Source organism: Lagenorhynchus albirostris, chromosome 12 (assembly GCF_949774975.1).
Source record: "Lagenorhynchus albirostris chromosome 12, mLagAlb1.1, whole genome shotgun sequence".
Classification (NCBI taxonomy): Eukaryota; Metazoa; Chordata; class Mammalia; order Artiodactyla; family Delphinidae; genus Lagenorhynchus; species Lagenorhynchus albirostris.
In genome coordinates this window covers 41,860,633-41,879,032 of record NC_083106.1, presented here as the reverse complement: position 1 = coordinate 41,879,032, position 18,400 = coordinate 41,860,633, and the positions used below count along the sequence as shown (strand labels likewise).

General features: G+C 40.4%; 1 protein-coding gene across 1 annotated transcript in view; it reads left to right on the top strand.

The window, feature by feature from the left end:
- Positions 1 to 18,400, top strand: part of SLC35F1 (solute carrier family 35 member F1) — a 422,653-nt gene that overhangs the window by 274,129 nt on the left and 130,124 nt on the right. The window lies entirely within an intron of this gene.

The following is an 18,400-nucleotide window of genomic DNA, read 5'->3' as shown; positions in this document are numbered from 1 at the left end:
TTTCTTTGAGATTAAGAAACTCAATAGAGTACAGAATAAACACAAGGCATTAATAAACCCTAGCATAAAAAAGCAATTTGAAAACAATTAAGCGGTAAATGGATGTAGGTATTCTATATTATTCATCATTATGAAATGACATTGTTGTTTTCATATATATGTATATGTATATATATATATACATGCACAAAAACATTTGTAACAAAATTATACTTTTATAGACTTATCAAAGCCCTATAATATGAAATAACCTGATTGGTGCTTTTTCATGACCAAATTTAATCCTTAAAGACCATTTACCCTAAAACTTAGGTGATCCTTGTGATTATTCTGTTCAAATGAATGACCTAAAGCATATTACTGCTTTTTGGAAACGCTTTCCCTGGAAGGATTTCTCTTTGGTCTGACTCTAAAACTTTAAACACCTCTCTCAAAATCTGTTTCAAAGTAAGAGAAATTATATGGCTCAGGCTGCTACAATTAATCATGATAACCAGATGTCTTGAAATACCTCCAGCAGTGAAGACTTATTTTCTGAAGCTTATTAGGTGGCTTTAAAGCCCATGACAGATAGTGACAGATAGCAAATGATTGGATGGCATGTGTTTGTGTATTTTGTGTTCACAATTTAAGTTAAAATTTCACTCTCTGAAGTTAAGGTTAGAGGTGAATTCCACCTGGATTGTTGAGAGCCATTATTGATGACAGAGGTTGAAGGTGTCAGAGCAAAATTTTTCTTAGTGCTAAGACAGGCATGGAAGAGGAAATTGCTTTTCAGAGAAAAATTGGATGGATCCTGTGAACTGACAACAGTAAGAGTAGAGATCAGTACTCAACTGTGGCCATCAAAAAACACCCATTTCAACGTATGTCCCTAGAAATCAAAGCATGTGCTTCCCAATAAGTTCTTGTTACCTAAATCCCAATCTAGTTAATTCAAGAAGAGCCAGACTTTCTAGAGATGCCTTCCTGGAATAGGGCTCAGTAGGCCTAAGGTCTACAACTTACTCTGCAATTAATTGAAAATTAATAGAAGCATTTTGCAAATTACTGTGAATCCATCTTTCTTCCTACCATGATCTTTTACTGTTTCTTTTCTCTTGTGTGATTTTTTAAATCATTTATTTGAATTTTTTCATATAAGCAAGAGGTAAAAATATTCTCTATGCTTCTGGCTTTCATTCCTTTCCCTAATCTTTCAGTATCAGGAAGCAGAGAAACATTTGCTTCTCTCTCCACCTATCTTGGAACAGTGGATCTCCTAGCAAAGACCTTTGTGGAATTGCTAGCGGACCAGCACACAGTTCACCTTCATTATTGGTTCAAATTCCACTGGGTGATTTAGAAAAGACAAACTGCTTGTAATTTTTGAGGATGTGATGTGTTCCTGACAAAGAACAAATCACAACACACCATACACCATATACCATGAAAGTGTCTCCACGCATGAGGGTAAGATGACTGTGTATCCTGGTTCGCCTATGGCAGTACCTTTGTGCCCGTGTCCTGGAATACTTATTAAGAGCACAACTCTCAAAAGGGTTTCTAGATGATGGGGTACCTGGCCCCACCACACATGGATCAGGTTTTCTGGAAATGCAATCCGAAGGGTTTCCAAGCTTCACCACAGCATGGAATCACTCTCAACTACTATGTTAAAGGTGAATAATATACAATGCGAAAGCTTCTCTCACCAGCACCCAAAGACTATGCTCTGAGTAGACAACACATACCCCAACTCCACTCTTCCTGCCTATTAGTCCCTCCAAGGACAAGAGTACCCGGCACCTGAATTTCTAGGGAGGGAGCAGCAGGAACTGTCTTTGCAGTCTTTCAAGGTCAGGACATAGAATTAGTGGCTAAAAAGAAAAATTTGTGCCATATCAGTATTTTAAAAAAAGAAGGTTCCAAAGGACTTAATATGAAAACATGCACACTTTAGTGTGTGATGCCTATAACTAAAAATTATAGTGGGTTTGAATTTCAAGCCACATCCCCAAATGTGGAGGACATAAAACATCTTCATATTTTCTGTGACTCACTCTATTTTTACCTTAGCTACCACTGATGAGGAGGAAGAAAACCTCACCTCTGTTGCATTTGGGGCTCTCCCCTCCCATTAGGGCTGCGCCATGGTTACAAGATCTTTTCCACGGTCAGGGATGGTGCAGAGGTTTTGTGGTCATGGTCATGGGTAACCAGGAGATGTAGTCTCCACTGAATTACCTGTCGTCCTGTCTGCATGGCCTCTTCTTGCCCAGAAGCTCCTGATGCCATGCTTGGGATACAGCTATATGCTTTAAGCTGCTTACAGACCCCTCTGTCTAGACGCACCAGCGGTGGCATTAGTAAGAGGCCAGGCTGGGATCCTTGTTGCTCTGAAGCCCATTATTGTTTCTTCTTTCCTTCCTCTACCTCTTCCCAGTCTGGGAGGAGTTTCTTTCTTGCTTGGGGAAGGAAATAAGTAGTATTTTGTCCTTTGGATATCCAAGACTCTGCATATACTGGAAAATCTTTTCTTCTTTTACCTCATCTGCAAATTACTCCTAAGGTATTAAGCTTTGGGAAAATAAAAGCCAGAAAGGTTTGCAAGCTAATCCTACATTGGCCCTGCCACATTTTCTCTGAGGCAATGAAACAGAAACTCGACTATCAGTTTGAATAAGTGGAAGGAATAGCGGGGAGGAAGGGAGAAAACAAAACGGATTCTAGCCACAAAAGTCAATATGAAAAGAAAATCAAGTAATGTAAGCAGTTCTTTCCTCATATGGTAACTTCGATGTAGATGCTTCAGGGAAGCATTCTCTGACTAGTGTAGGGACCCCCTTTAGGGTTTCAGGTGGTACCCTGATTATTCTTTTTGTCATAATGATTTACTAAAATTGTCTAACACAGAAGTAACAAACTGGCAACAGTTGTTCTGCATGGCTGACAGCAGCAATCCCAGGAAGTGAGCTGTGGCTCACCTGCTGCACCTGACAAGACGGGCACCCTCCAGGTGGCCACGAGCTCATCCTTTACTTAGCCGGCAGGGACTCGAGTTTGTGAGCCCTGGTCTAAGTTTGTACATTTTAAGTTCTGTGATGTCAAGGAGGGTCTCTTGTTCATTACAACAGACACAGTGTCTGGTGTATATTAGGATTCGACATATATCAATATGTCTAAAATATATAGATTCAAATCCCTCTCCCAGCTGAAAAAAATTTTTTAATTTTTATTCAACTCTGCTTTGTTCTCTTTCCCCCAAAAAAGATTTGATGTGTTTACATGACAATTTTATTCTGCCATTTATCTGCCATGTACAAAATCAAGAGCGTGAGTTTTATTCTCAGTGGTCTCATTCGAGGGGACTGTAACAGAGGACGTAGTCACATGGCCTCCTTGGCCTCTCCGAGCCACCCTGTCTAGAGCTAGAGTTCCCTTCTCTAACACGCATACACATCACACACACCACCATCACCACCTTATATCCTGGCTATATATGGAGTTACCTCTGATGCGTGTTTCTTGTCAGTCATCCCATCCAGAATGTGAGCACCAGGAGAAGAGAAAGAAGAGTTCTTTTCCCACTGTAGCCCCAAGCCCAACACAGAAAAGGGCACCCCATACCTGTGAATGGAAATAAAAGGCCAACAGCTCCTCTTATTTAAATCCAGGATGGTTCCCGGGAGCACAATTCCAGGGCATCCAAATATACCTTTCTTCAGCCTTCTTTATCTTACCCAATGCACAAAAACTACTTTGCAAACACATTTATTCCTAGCATACCATCTAAGTCACTGTGCCTTTTTTCCCTCTTCCCCGTCTCCAGTTTTCTCTTTTTGTAACTATTCCTAACTCTTCCTATTGACTAAATTTACTGTGAAAGAGTTTGCCCAATTTTCAAATGAGAGATGAGGATTTCATTGAACTGTTCTTGGCACTAATTCGGTAAGCATTTATTGAGCTACTCTTATTTGCTAGGTGCCCAGCTAGGTGCTAGGGCTAGAAAGGTGAATGAGGCAGGCAGCCCACATTCTCTAAATGAGGCCACAGGGATCCTTCCCCAGAGAAATGGTGAGCTCAAGGAGTTCTCCCCACACCCCAAATAAAGGTACAACTTTTGCTGTCTGGTGAACCGCTAAGGACTTACGATGAGTTTCCTAGACGACTTGAACCAAAGCCAGGTTCCCGGGTCTTTGGGCTACCTTCTAAAGTTGGGCATGGCGTGGGAGATATTTTCTCCAGACTCCCATATCCCTCCCGACATTCCCTCCTTTTTCTCATATCAGTCCCATTATTTGTGCCCGGCTGTCTCTCTCTTTCTATCTCAACCAGCTGCCTTTTGGAAAGATCTCATTTTCCCCTGATGTGCACAAGGTGGGATTTTTCACTGCCCCTGCTCTCTGTCACTGAGTCACATCTCTTAAGTGAGATAATTTATGTGCCAACACCCTGCACAAGGCAGACACGTGAATGTTACCTCTCTTCTCGCTTCATCCCTGAAGAGCCAAGGCTGAAATTGCTTTTCTGTCAGATGGAGCACTCACATTCTGAGAGCCTGTTTTTGTTTCCACGTCTTTCTCTCTTTACCACCTTTGCTGAGACTGACGAGTGTTCCAATTAATACCAAAATGTAAGGAAATGTAAGGGGAAAAAAAGAGGCCTAAGACCTGTAACCAACTCATGAAAGCAGTTCTCTGAGCATGTAAAGTGGAAAAGAGACAACAACAAAAAGAAATTGAATTTTTTCTGCGCTATTTCACCTTTTGGTCATGAAAGCCTTTCTTTAATCGTAAAGGAGTTTACACTTTGCTCTGTTTGGGGTTTTCTCCCTGACAGCCCCTTAATCAGGTTTCCCCTGGTCGTCTGTGTGTAGGTGGCTGGAGGGACTTCTCCAGAGGCTGTGAGATGAAACAGCTCTTTCGGAGAGAGATGTGCAAACCAAGCTTGCAGCCCATTCCAAGCACAGATCCTAATGAGTCATTGCAATTTTAGGAAGCATTATTAATCTAAAGGTGCCTGAGCCAGAAAACAGAATTTTCTCCAATGAGAGAGTTAAAAATAGTCTTTGTTAAAGGCAAGGGAGAAACTCTTCTCCCTCATGGCATATAAATCATTCGCTAGCTCCACATTGGGGGGAAGACGCTGACACAGGCCACTGTCTCTGGCCTCTGCTGGAGACAGAGTTGTTTCAAGAATAATGGCGTAAATTCCTATTGTCCAGCGCCTCTGAGACCACAACATAGTGTATTTAACTCATATTGTCAAGTCTCTGAGCGGTCAGCTCTTACCAAAGAATTTAATACTGTAGCGGGTTGCTTCATTATGTGTAACTGTCCTTAACTTAAGCCATGATGCTACAGTATCACTTAGAACTTGACCCAGGCTCACAGATTCAGGGGAGATAGATCTGCTGCTGTGGACACCAGCTGGGCTGTCCACAAAATGATTAAATCTCTCCTGGAGATAGCACTTCTTTTTTTTTTTTTAATTCTTTATTGGAGTATAATTGCTTTACAATGGTGTGTTAGTTTCTGCTTTATAACAAAGTGAATCAGTTATACATATACATATGTTCCCATATCTCTTTCCTCTTGCGTCTCCCTCCCTCCCATTCTCCCTATCCCACCCCTCTAGGTGATCACAAAGTACCGAGCTGATCTCCCTGTGCTATGCGGCTGCTTCCCACTAGCTATCTATTTTACGTTTGGTAGCGTATATATGTCCATTACATTCTCTCGCTTTGTCACAGCTTACCCTTCCCCCTCCCCATATCCTCAAGTTCATTCTCTAGTAGGTCTGTGTCTTTATTCCTGTCTTACCCCTAGGTTCTTCATGACATTTTTATTTTTCTTAAATTCCATATATATGTGTTAGCATACAGTATTTGTCTTTCTCTTTCTGACTTACTTCACTCTGTATGACAGACTCTAGGTCCATCCACCTCATTGCAAATAGCCCAATTTCATTTCTTTTTATGGCTGAGTAAAATTCCATTGTATATATGTGCCACATCTTCTTTATCCATTCATCCGATGATGGACACTTAGGTTGTTTCCATCTCCAAGCTATTGTAAATAGAGTTGCAATGAACATTTTGGTACATGACTCTTTTTGAATTATGGTTTTCTCAGGGTATATGCCCAGTAGTGGAATTGCTGGGTCATATGGTAGTTCTATTTGTAGTTTTTTAAGGAATCTCCCTACTGTTCGCCATAGTGGCTGTATCAATTTACATTCCCATCAACAGTGCAAGAGTGTTCCCTTTTCTCCACACCCTCTCCAGCATTTATTGTTTCTAGATTTTTTGATGATGGCCATTCTGACTGGTGTGAGATGATATCTCATTGTAGTTTTGATTTGCATTTCTCTAATGACTAATGATGTTGAGCATTCTTTCATGTGTTTGTTGGCAGTCTGTATATCTTCTTTGGAGAAATGTCTATTTAGGTCTTCTGCCCATTTTTGGATTGGGTGTTTGTTTTTTTGTTATTGAGCTGCATGAGCAGCTTATAAATTTTGGAGATTAATCCTTTGTCAGTTGCTTCATTTGCAAATATTTTCTCCCATTCTGAGGGTTGTCCTTTGGTCTTCTTTATGGTTGCCTTTGCTATGCAAAAGCTTTGAAGTTTCATTAGGTCCCATTTGTTTATTTTTGTTTTTATTTCCATTTCTCTAGGAGGTGGGTCAAAAAGGATCTTGCTGTGATTTATGTCATAGAGTGTTCTGCCTTTATTTTCCTCTAAGAGTTTGATAGTTTCTCGCCTTACATTTAGGTCTTTAATCCATTTTGAGTTTAGTTTTGTGTATGGTGTTAGGGAGTGATCTAATTTCATACTTTTAAATGTAGCTGTCCAGTTTTCCCAGCACCACTTATTGAAGAGGCTGTCCTTTCTCCACTGTATATTCCTGCCTCCTTTATCAAAGATAAGGTGACCATATGTGCATGGGTTTATCTATGGGCTTTCTATCCTGTTCCATTGATCTATCTTTCTGTTTTTGTGCCAGTGCCATACTGTCTTGATTACTGTAGCTTTGTAGTATAGTCTAAAGTTAGGGAGCCTGATTCCTCCAGCTCCATTTCTCGTTCTCAAAATTGCTTTGGCTATTTGGGGTCTTTTGTGTTTCCATACAAATAGTGAAATGTTTTGTTCTAGTTCTGTGAAAAATGCCAGTGGTAGTGATAGGGATTGCAATGAATCTGTAGATTGCTTTGGGTAGTAGAGTCATTTTCACAATGTTGATTCTTCCAGTCCAAGAACATGGTATATCTCTCCATCTATTTGTATTATCTTTAATATCTTTCATCAGTGTCTTATAATTTTCTGCATACAGGTCTTTTGTCTCCTTAGGTAGGTTTATTCCTAGATATTTTATTCTTTCTGTTGCCGTGGTAAATGGGAGTGTTTTCTTGATTTCATTTTCAGATTTTTCATCATTAGTGTATAGGAATGCCAGAGATTTATGTGCATTAATTTTGTATCCTGCTACTCTACCAAATTCATTGATTAGGTCTAGTAGTTTTCTAGTAGCATCACTAGGATGCTCTATGTATAGTATCATGTCATCTGCAAACAGTGACAGCTTTACTTCTTCTTTTCCGATTTGGATTCCTTTTATTTGGAGATGGCACTTCTGATTTGCAGAAAATTCCTTTTATATTGGTTACGCTTCCACTGTTTTTTGAGCTGTCTTCATTCACTGAAGTCCAGCCAAAGAAAATCACAGTGCAAGAAAAACTATACTTCTGGTTGAAATCCCTTAAGCTTATTGGAGCATCGGTAACTCAGTGACGTGTAAACAAAAGTTCTCAGCGTGCCTTAGTTATTTGGCTTAGTAATTGAATCAGCTATTTGCCCCTTTCTTGTTTTCTTTTATCTTTTCCTTTTTAAACCTTTTTTTCCCTTCCCTCTTTGCTTTCCTTCCTTCCTTCCTTCCTTTTTTTTTTCGTTAGATAACCTAAGATGTATCTTTGAGTCTCCAAGTGTCTAGAAACTGAATGACGTGAAAAATTAGTAATGTTAGAATATTTCTCTTTTTAAAAATTCGGTGAATCTTTGTGCTGCCTTTATAGCAAAATACATGAATAAAGAGGTATTACTTTATTATGAAGTTATTTTCCCACATCTAGCTTAGAAAGTACAGAGGATCAGACTAACTCCACTACCTCTAGGATTAGTATAAGTTTCCCTATCTAATTCCAGTATAATATTAATATGCTGAAAGAGGATTCAGGAAAATATAGAACTCTGAGCTTATAGAAATTGATCTCCTGCCTCATGGGGCTTTGGCCAGAATGAAGACCATAGCCTAAGGCACAAACTGTACTCCGCGCTTACAAATGCCCTTGGAACAATTCGGGGTTGAATTTTTAAGACTTTTAAGTTGTCTGCTTTCAGAGGGAAGAAGGCAGGAGAAAAAAAACCTACTTTACATTTGAAAAGCTCACTTTCTGAAACGGCTGGTTCCCCGCTGGGAGAGCCTTGGATGGGGCTGGTGGTGGATTTGTAAAGGCATCGCTCTAATCAGCTTGCAGACAAGATAAGTGCTGCTTTACAGCTGAAGACTTTTCTCTGTCCTAAAATCTGTAAGTTGTTTGCAGTTATGTAAAACAGAGGAAAAAATTTTTCTTTTATTAAGAGCAGTTCTTATATCATAGATACTTTCCTTCTGGAACACTTTTCTCACTAAAATATTCAACTGACTTGAGGACTCAGCTTCAGTGTAAATGTTAGGAAATGTAAATGGCAGGAAATGCTGTGATCATTTCCCCCATTTATTCAGACAATTAAATCAGCTTGGAATTCAATTGTGCAATCTGTGAAGGCAAGCATCCTACGTTTTTGCAAGAATATTTTTCTGGATTAGATAAAATTCAGATTTTGAACTGGTAAATTATGAAATTGCTCACAGATATTCTAGTTTCTCTTTATACTGCTTACTTCATGCAGTCAGGCATGACATGTTTCAAATCTTGTGATCTTATATCACAGAAGTAAAATGACCATAATTTTTTTTCTTTCAAACTGGGACGGTTTAAAGAATGAAAGAGAGATTTATTATTCATGTGGGGACATCAGGCAGAAACCAGGACTGTCCTGAGCAAATTTATGCATGAGGGATTGAGTTTTTAAATCTGAAAATAAATCACTGCAAGATAAAAATGTTCTTGCCCATCCCACTGCATTTTTTAAACGCACGTTTTTAGTGTAAGTGTAATTTATTTTAGAAAAGCAAGAAAATACATTTAAGCATATAGAAGAATTAAATACTTATACTTTCATCTCCAGAGATAATCCTTATTATTACCTTGCTGTATATTATCCCAGAACTGAAATATATGCATATATATCACATTTATGTTTACACAGACACACACACAGGCACACACACACACAGACACACACACACACACACATATTTAGTAAGAGAGGAAAACTTCCTCAGTCCTCTTAGGGTCCCTGGTTGGGTCTGGAAATTAAATTGACAAAGACAGATTAACAGAAGAAAAGCATACAAATTTATTTAATTATGAGTTTTACATGAGCCTTCATAAAGAAATGAAGAAAGACCTGAAGAAACAGCTAAACTGAGTGGTTTTATGCTAGGTTTGTTGAAGAGTGGAAGGTCATGCAGAAATATAATAGGGCAAAAATAGGAGCTAAGTGTAGTGAAGTAGGGGAGATTTAGCAAGGTCTGTTTATTCATAGTCTTCTCAGTGTCCTTCCATCTTTGAACTAAGGATGCTCCTTTTCTCTGGGTAGTGTTAGGGCACCTCTCACAGGCGGGTCTTGTGACCTCCTTCTGGGGAGAAGGGCAGGGGAAGCTGAGAAAGATCTTTCGCTTCTGCTGTTTTCTCAGCTCCGTCAGCTTAAAGTACATAATATGCCAAGGTGCCATATTTTGGGATAGAGTGTCCTGAGCCACACACACACACACACATATTTATATTTACATTTTTATACAAGAGGAACTCATACTGTGCGTACCGTTCTGCAGCTTGCCTTGTTCTATGTCAAATGTTCTTCTGCAGCAACGACTTTTTTTTTTGCGGTACACGGGCCTCTCACTGTTGTGGCCTCTCCCGTTGCGGAGCACAGGCTCCGGACGCGCAGGCTCAGCGGCCATGGCTCACGGGCCCAGCCGCTCCGCGGCATGTGGGATCTTCCCGGACCGGGGCAGGAACCCGTGTCCCCTGCATCGGCAGGCGGACTCTCAACAACTGCGCCACCAGGGAAGCCCTGCAGCAATAACTTTTAAGGCATTCATCCTGTTATATGAATGTACCATAATTTATTTAACCAATCTCCATATTAAAGGGTAAATTTTAAAGAGGATAAAATCATAACTCCCATACAAATTTAAAATAAACATATAACGTAGATTTTATCTCATTAATTAATGAGGAGCTAGTAAGATATTACGACCAGCTTTAAAAGACCTCTAATTATCTCAGATGTTTAGAGTCAAATAGAGAACGCTGAAATAGGGACTTCCTTGGTGGCGCAGTGGATAAGACTCCAAGTTCCCAATGCAGGGGGCCCAGGTTCGGTCCCTTGTCAGGGAACTAGATCCCACGTGCATGCTGCAACTAAGAGTTCGCGTGCCACAGCTAAGGAGCCCGCCTGCCGCAACTCAGTCCTGGTGCGACCAAATTAATTAATTAAAAAAAAGAATACTGAAATAAGTTTACAAATAGATGCAAAACTGATTGAAAACGTGTCAATATCCACAGGGACATAATCAATTGCTTTCTACCAGACACAATTTTTATTCTTACAGACAGGAATTATTTGCATTACTGTTCGTTTTCTACAAGTGAACTTCTCTACAGAGTTGTAAAATAGCACACAAACACAAATAATGATGGAGGCAGCTAGACAGGACACCTAGTAAATTTCAAAATCTTTCAAAAATTTTCCAAATTTTTCCTTACAATCGCATCGCCGTGTCAAATTTTCCAAATAATAAATTGTACTGTGAAAAATCCTGACAATGGACACCTTGTTTCCTTTGATTTTTAAACTTAGGATAAGTTGCTAGAAATGCAATAACTCCATCAAAGAGCACATAGTTTGTGACTGGAGGGATGGAGAATTAATTAATAGTATTTTAAGACTTTTGGTACACAGTGCCAAATTGCCCTCTAGAAAGATTGTTGTACCATTCGTACTTCCACCAGCAGTGTAGTTGAGAGTGCTAGGTCCCTGAAATCACACCAAAACTTATTACATGTTTATAAACTGCTTCAATTTGTGATGGCAACTATGGCTTTTGAAAACCTCATAAAACACGTCCCTTCAAATTCCTTTTTCTTTCTCATCTAATGTCTCTTTCAGAGCACTCTGGAACTGTACCTTTGACAGCCTTCTGTTTTGAAAGTCCCTCAGACAGTAAGAACTATAGAGTGGCAGCAAAGCCCTTGAGCGTGTTAGATATGATCCTCTCTATTTTCTGCACCAATTTTAGTTTCTCCCCATGGTTTTCTGGGCATCTTCTTTGGTGTTAGTTTAAAGCAGTCCCTGGCTGCTCCTTTTAATCTTTAGCTATTTGGGGGAAGTCTCAAGCACAAGGACTCTGGTCACTCTGTCCATAGCTAGAAGCTTGGTGCCAGTTGCCTTGGAAATACTTTTCTCTCCCAGGTTCTTCCTCCTCTTCCCTTCGCCCCTGATGGTTAGGACACAGAGCTAAACACCTGGTGGCCTGTGGAAGGGTAACAGAATTTCCCTTCTTTACTTAAGTTTACAATCTCTTATTTCTGTGCAGGTGGAAGAATTTGGGGCTTGGCAGTAAGTGCAAGAATTATGACAGGAAGTGATACTTAATTTTTCCCACAAATGAATAGACAGCAGGACAGTTGTTTTTGTTTGTTCATTTCCTTGTTTGCTTATTTTCTCAAAAGTTTGATGATATCTTCATGGCAACTTGGCCTTCCTAAAGTGGGCTTATTTGAACAAATATCTCAGTTTGTTTGCAATCCCTGAGTTAGAATCCATCCCAAAGAGTGTCCTTCACCATCTAATGTGATAAAATGAATGGAATCGGGTTTAAATTACTATCAAGGTTAGTCAGAAAGCAGTTAAAAATGAAAGGCATAGGAAAATAAATCAAGAAGGGAAATGGAGGAGGCTAGATGGGGCAACACTTCTGCTAGGGGATCACCCCAATATTTTCTTGATAATTTACATGTGAACACCATGGTGTTTTGTTTGTTTTTACATTTTAGCATCACCTGCCTGGACCACTGTATTTAACCACAACTACTCTTTCCCCTGCCAGTATCACTCCAGATACCTGGTTGCTGCAGTAGCAGCAGTTTCAAGGCATAGAAGAAACCAAACCAGGTTTAAGTAATAAAGGCAATAACGCATGTCTAATCAAAGCTTGATAAAATTACCACTTTGTATGGAAAGGAAAACAGCACCTATAAGCCTAGATTTTTAAGGGGTTGAAAGGGGAATCTCAGCCAACAATATTTCTGTCTTTTTATTATACCCCAGTGTGTTTGTTAGGGTAACACTAAGTTTTGCTTTAGTATTAGTGGGGTATTTCTTCCTAGTATAACAGTGCAATTAGGGGTCAACTTGGGAAGTTTGCCTCCACAGTGTCATTCAGGGACTCAAGTTGATGAAAACTTTGCCATTTTCAACACGTGGCTTCCAAGATCAGCGTGCTTATTTTCATTCCATTGGAGGAAGGGAGGAAATGCAAGGAGGAGCAAGTGAAAGATTTTATGTGCCAGACTTGGAAGATATATTACTTCCCCTCACAAACTGTTAGCTAACACTCAGTTACAAGGCCACCCAACTGCAAGTGAGGCTAGGAGATGTGATCTAGTTGTGTGCTTGAGAAGACCAAGAGGATGAGGATTTTACTCAACAAATAGCGGTCTCCACCACACATCATTTCTTGTAATCAGATTTTTCCTGCAGAATGAGAAATAAGGCGAGGAGTTGGCGCAGAGACTACAAACATTTCAGTAGATTATTTGTTCTTCAAGGTAGAGACTGTAGTTGTTGATCTGTGTATCCCCCTCATTTAGCAATGAGCCTATTGCAAAGCAGCTGATGAATACATGTTGAAAGACTGAATGAATGAATAATTTCAGGTATCATGCATCGTGCATCGTTGAATGATTTTGTGATAGTTTTTTATTATTAAATAGTTTGTTCTTAAACAGACTTCTAATACTAGCTTTTTTGAGATAAAAATTGATATATCATCTAATTCACTCACTTAAAGTATACAATTCAGTAGTTTTTAGTATATACTCAGAGTTGTACAACCATCACCATAATCAATTTTAGAACATTTTCATCACCCCCAAAAGAAATCCTGTACCCATTGGCAGTAGCTCCCCATTTCCAGCCAACTTTTCCAGGCCTAGGCACATGCTAATTTAGTGTCTGTCTCTATAGACGTGCTTATTCTGGACACTTTATAGAAATGGAGCCATGTAATATGTGTTCTTTGTGAATGACTTCTTCATTTATCATAATATTTTAAAGTTTCATCCATTTTGTAGTATGTATCAGTATGTATGTATTCCTTTTTATTGCCAAATGATATTCCACTGTATGGCTTTTTATTGCCAAATGATATTCCACTGTATGGCTATATCATATTTTATTTATCTATCTATTATTTATCTATTCATCAGATGATAAAAGCTTGGATTGTTTCTACTTTCTGTATGTTATGAATAATTACACTAAAAACGTTTATATACAAGTTTTTCCTTTCTCTTTGGTATATACCTAGGAGTGGAATTTCTGGGTCATATGGTAGCTCTGTGTGTAATCTTTTAAAGAACTGTCAGACTTTTCCAAAGTGACTGCACCATTCTACATTATTGAATGACTTTTAAAATCTCCAGTACTTCAGTAAATTAATGTATCAAGAACTTAGGATAGTCTGAATACTGAAGTTATGATGGTGCCAAAGTTCCTGCTCTCGTGGAACTTACAACCTGGTGGAGGGGGACAAACAACCACATAAACAAATCAGATAGATGGATTTCATGTAGTAACAAATGTTACAAAGGCCATTATATCGGCTTGTGTGACAGAGCGGCTTATGTGAGACTAAAAACGCTCCTTTAGGTTGGGTCATCAGGGAAGTCCTCAGTGAGGAGAGGACATTTGAGCTGAGACCTGAATGATAAATTTTAGCCATGAAAAAAGCATAGGTGAGGAGTGTGCTGAGCAGAGAAAATACTAGTGGAGAGGCACCAACAATTTACATTTTTATTACAAACTGAGCATGACAACCCAACAAACCAGCTTCCTTGAAGAAAGAGAGGAAGCCATCGTTGCTACCTGTGGCTAATTGATTTCTGGCAAACTGCGTTCAACACAAGTCAGCCCAGCTGCTCTCACACAGTGGCCAAGATTTCATGGCAGCGTTGGGAGATTTCATGTTCACTCCTGCTGTTCACTCCTAAGCTGGGCCATGTCTCCATGCACTCTTCCACCCTATTTACGCAGAATCTCAACCCTCACCCGAGATTCACAGGACTCTGAGGACAGCGGTTCCCTTAAGTGAAGCACAGCCCCTTTGAGCAGCAGTGTCCTCCTGTGACAGCACTCTGCTATCAAAGGTCATCTGTATGAATGAACCCCAAATGCAAGAGAGATGCCGGTGCTCAGGGCTGCCTCTCCAGAAGTCAAGGCAGGAGCTTACAGACTGAGGATTCTCACAGCCTCTTCTGTAAGTGCCTTGCCCTATAGTCTCTTTTCTTTATCCCATTTTCCCACCTTTCAGGAGGGCCCCTCTATACATCTCCCTCTGTGGGCTCTGTGTGTATTAGACAAGCATCCAAGGCCATTGGAGGGAAACCTTGCTCTGTGAAGGGGAGGGAACCATGCCTTTGGGAGGGATATGTCTGTTTCCTGCCAAGACTTGTAGGCAAGCCTGTCCACAGAGAGACGTTAGAGGAGAAATAACTGCAAACTCTCTTACTCCTAGCTGAGTACCCATCTAATCTGAATTGTCCTTTGGAAACCATACCACAGGAGAACATGATGTTTGCTGTGTTCCACTTTGACCTGGTTTCTTTCTAATTAATTTAGAACCATTCATGGCTTCATTTACTTATGTAGCAAATAGGCATTTCTGCAAGACTACGTGCTTTGAACTGTGCGAGCATTCAGGACATATAGCAGCAAGCGAGATTGACAAAGTCTCTATCTTCATGGAGGATAATATGCTAGTGAGGAAGACCAGCCAGCAAGATAATTGCTAATAATAACATATGCCATAAAAGAAATAAAGTAGGAGATGATATAGAAAGTAATACAATAATGATGGAGGGCCTATTTTATACAAGACGGTTTAAAAAGATGTTGAGGAGGTACGGCTTGAGATGGGACCCAACGGGGGGGGGGGTGTGGGGGAGAGAGAAAGAGAGAGAGAGAGAGAAAGCAAGTCATGTGGACAGGCAGGGAAGAACAGCCCAGCAGAGGGAGCAGTGGACACAAACGTGAGGAGGGAGAGGGGCAGGTGGACTTGAGGAACAGAGGGGAGACCTGTGTTACTGCAGTATCGAAAGTCAGGGAATCAGCAGGACAAGATGCAGATGTAGAGGCAGGCAGGTGCCAGATCCCGTGAGGCCTCCTGGGTGAGGGTAAAGAGTGCAGTCTTTGCTGTCACTGCGCTGGGACATCATGGAAGCTTTTTACACTAGAAACAGAGATGATCAAATTTGCCTTTTAAAAATGTTACTCTGCCTTATAATAATGGTTGGACAAATAAAGCATCTTCTCTTGATTCTTGACCACTAGGAAATTCCTATTTTCATTTTCTAAACTATTTAAGAGCTTTTAGGTTTGAGTCTAGGTGTGCTCTCAGAGGTGACTTACTTACTAAATAGACATATCACAAAGCTACTGAATCTGTTGAGTGGGCAGTTTTTTTTCCTCTCTCTTTTTTTCTCTTCCGAGCCTTCGTTGAAGTATAACATACATAGAGAATAGTCAGTAAATTATAAGAAGTTTCCAGAGTGAATTACCTCTGTAGCCAGAGTCCAGATGAAGAAACAGAGTATTATTACCCACTCCCCAGAGCAGAAGTCCCCCCGTCATAACTGCTTTTAGTCTCCATCCTTTTCCCAAAGTTAACCACGATCCTAACTTCTAACAACATAAATTAGCCTTAACCTGTTTTTTAACTTCGTGTAAATGGAATCCTTAACATTTGTATACTCTTTTGTCTGACTGCTTTTAGTCAACGTTATGTTTATAAAATACATCCATATTTATTGCATATAGTTGTAGTTCATTCATTCTTAATGCTAAATGGTGTGCCAATGTGTGGGTTCACTACGATTTATTCCACTGTCTATAGGCATTTGGGTATTTTCCAGTCTGGGGCTATTACGAATAGTGCTGCTATGGGCATTGTTGTACCTATTGCTTGGTGTGTATATACAATTCTGTTGAGTATATACACTGGTATGCCGGAACGAGCTTGTACCAACTCACAAAGCCAGTTGTTTACATTCGTTCCCGCTTTGTGCTCAGTGATATCAGGTTGTAGCTTAAAGTCACATAGTGGGAGTATTTATACCACAGAAATCAACAAATGCTACAAATCAGGGCTTTTATTTCTTGTGGTTTTTTTGTTGTTGTTCGCAGCAGGATAGTTGTTCAACATATATTAGTATACCTCTGGGTACTCAGGAGAAATTCCAGAGCCTTAGCTATGTATACATTCATCTTTAGTGGATACAGACAGACAGTTTTCCCAAGTGATTGTACCAACTTACACTCCCACAGGAGACCAGCAATCTAAGAGAATTCCTATAGCTCCATATCTTCACCAACACTTAATAACTTCTGTCTTTTTAACTTTAGCCATTCTGCTGAAGATCTCCGTATCATTTTATTTTTTTATATTTTTTGCGGTACGCGGGCCTCTCACTGTTGTGGCCTCTCCCGTTGCGGAGCACAGGCTCCAGACGTTCAGGCTCAGCGGCCATGGCTCACGGGCCCAGCCGCTCCACGGCATGTGGGAACTTCCCGGACTGGGGCATGAACCTGTGTCCCCTGCATCGGCAGGTGGACTCTCAACCACTGCGCCACCAGGGAAGCCCCCTCTCCGTATCATTTTAATTTGCATTTCCCTGATGCATATGAAGATGAGCACGTTTTCATATGTTTATTGGTTGTTTGTATATTTATGTTTATCTTCTTTTGTGAAATGCCTGTTCAAGCCTTTTGTCCATTTTTCTGTTGGGTTTTGTCCATTCCTTATTGATTTGTAGTTCTTTAAATATAGTGGGTGCAAGACTGTGTCAGGTACATATTCCTGAATAAGAAACTACCTCAAAACTTAGTGGCTTAAAACAGTGATTCTGCTGTTGCTTGTGATTCTGTGGGTTTGTGACTTGGGCTGGGTTCACCTGTGCTTGATCACGTGTCCGCATATACCTGAAGGCTTCACAAGAGCTGGACCATCTAAGCTGGTCCCACTCACATGTCTGATAGTTGGCTAGAGCTCCTGCATGGTTTCTCCAGTAGGCCGACTCAGGCTTGCTCACAGGGCAAATTCACGGTTCCAACCACAGCCCCAAAAGAGCAAACCCTAATGCACAAGCGCTGTTCAAGCTTCTGCTTGTGTCATGTTTGCTAGTGACCCAAGGCAGATCCCCTGGCTGGTCCAGAGCTAATGTGGAAGGGACTGTGCAAGGATGTGCTGCTAGGAAGGCATGATTCTGGGGGCCACCACTGTAACACTCTACCAGATCTACCACAGAGCCCTTTGTCTATTTTCAAAATGCAGAGTTAGAAGGAACTTTTCATTACATCATCCACTGACCAGCTGATTAGGTACATTAAGACATAAAGCTCCTTGAGAACCAAGGAAAAAAGGCAAGAAGACCCAAAAAGCAATGGATCCCATGAGTAGTGTGAGGTGACCCCGGCTGCAAGAAAACCACAGTGGAGATTCTCAGTAGAGCAGAAAAGGGGTTCACCTCTCACCTCTACTTCTTTTGTCAGAGTTTCTTTGGCTCCTGCAACATCCAGGGGGCCCCCAGAAGATGTTCCCTTTCTTTCCTGTTGCAGCTGCACCTGCACTCCCCATCTTCCATAAAGGCAGGACAATGCTGGGAAGGAAGGTCATAGGACATTGCAAACTTGTGTGCAGTTCTAAAATAGGGTATAAGATAGTGGGCGGCTTCTGGTAGAGGAGGGTGCCTGTGCTGTTGGTTGGAAGTAAAGCAACACTTTAAAAAGCAGCCACTCACAACAACAACAACAAAATCCAATTCAAAAATGAGCAAAGAACTTGAATAGATATTTCTCTAAAGAAAATAAATAGCCAGTAAGTACATGAAAAAAATCAATGTCCTCGGTCGTTAGGGAAATGCAAATCGAAACCTCAATTAGTTATCACATTATACCCACTAGGATGACTA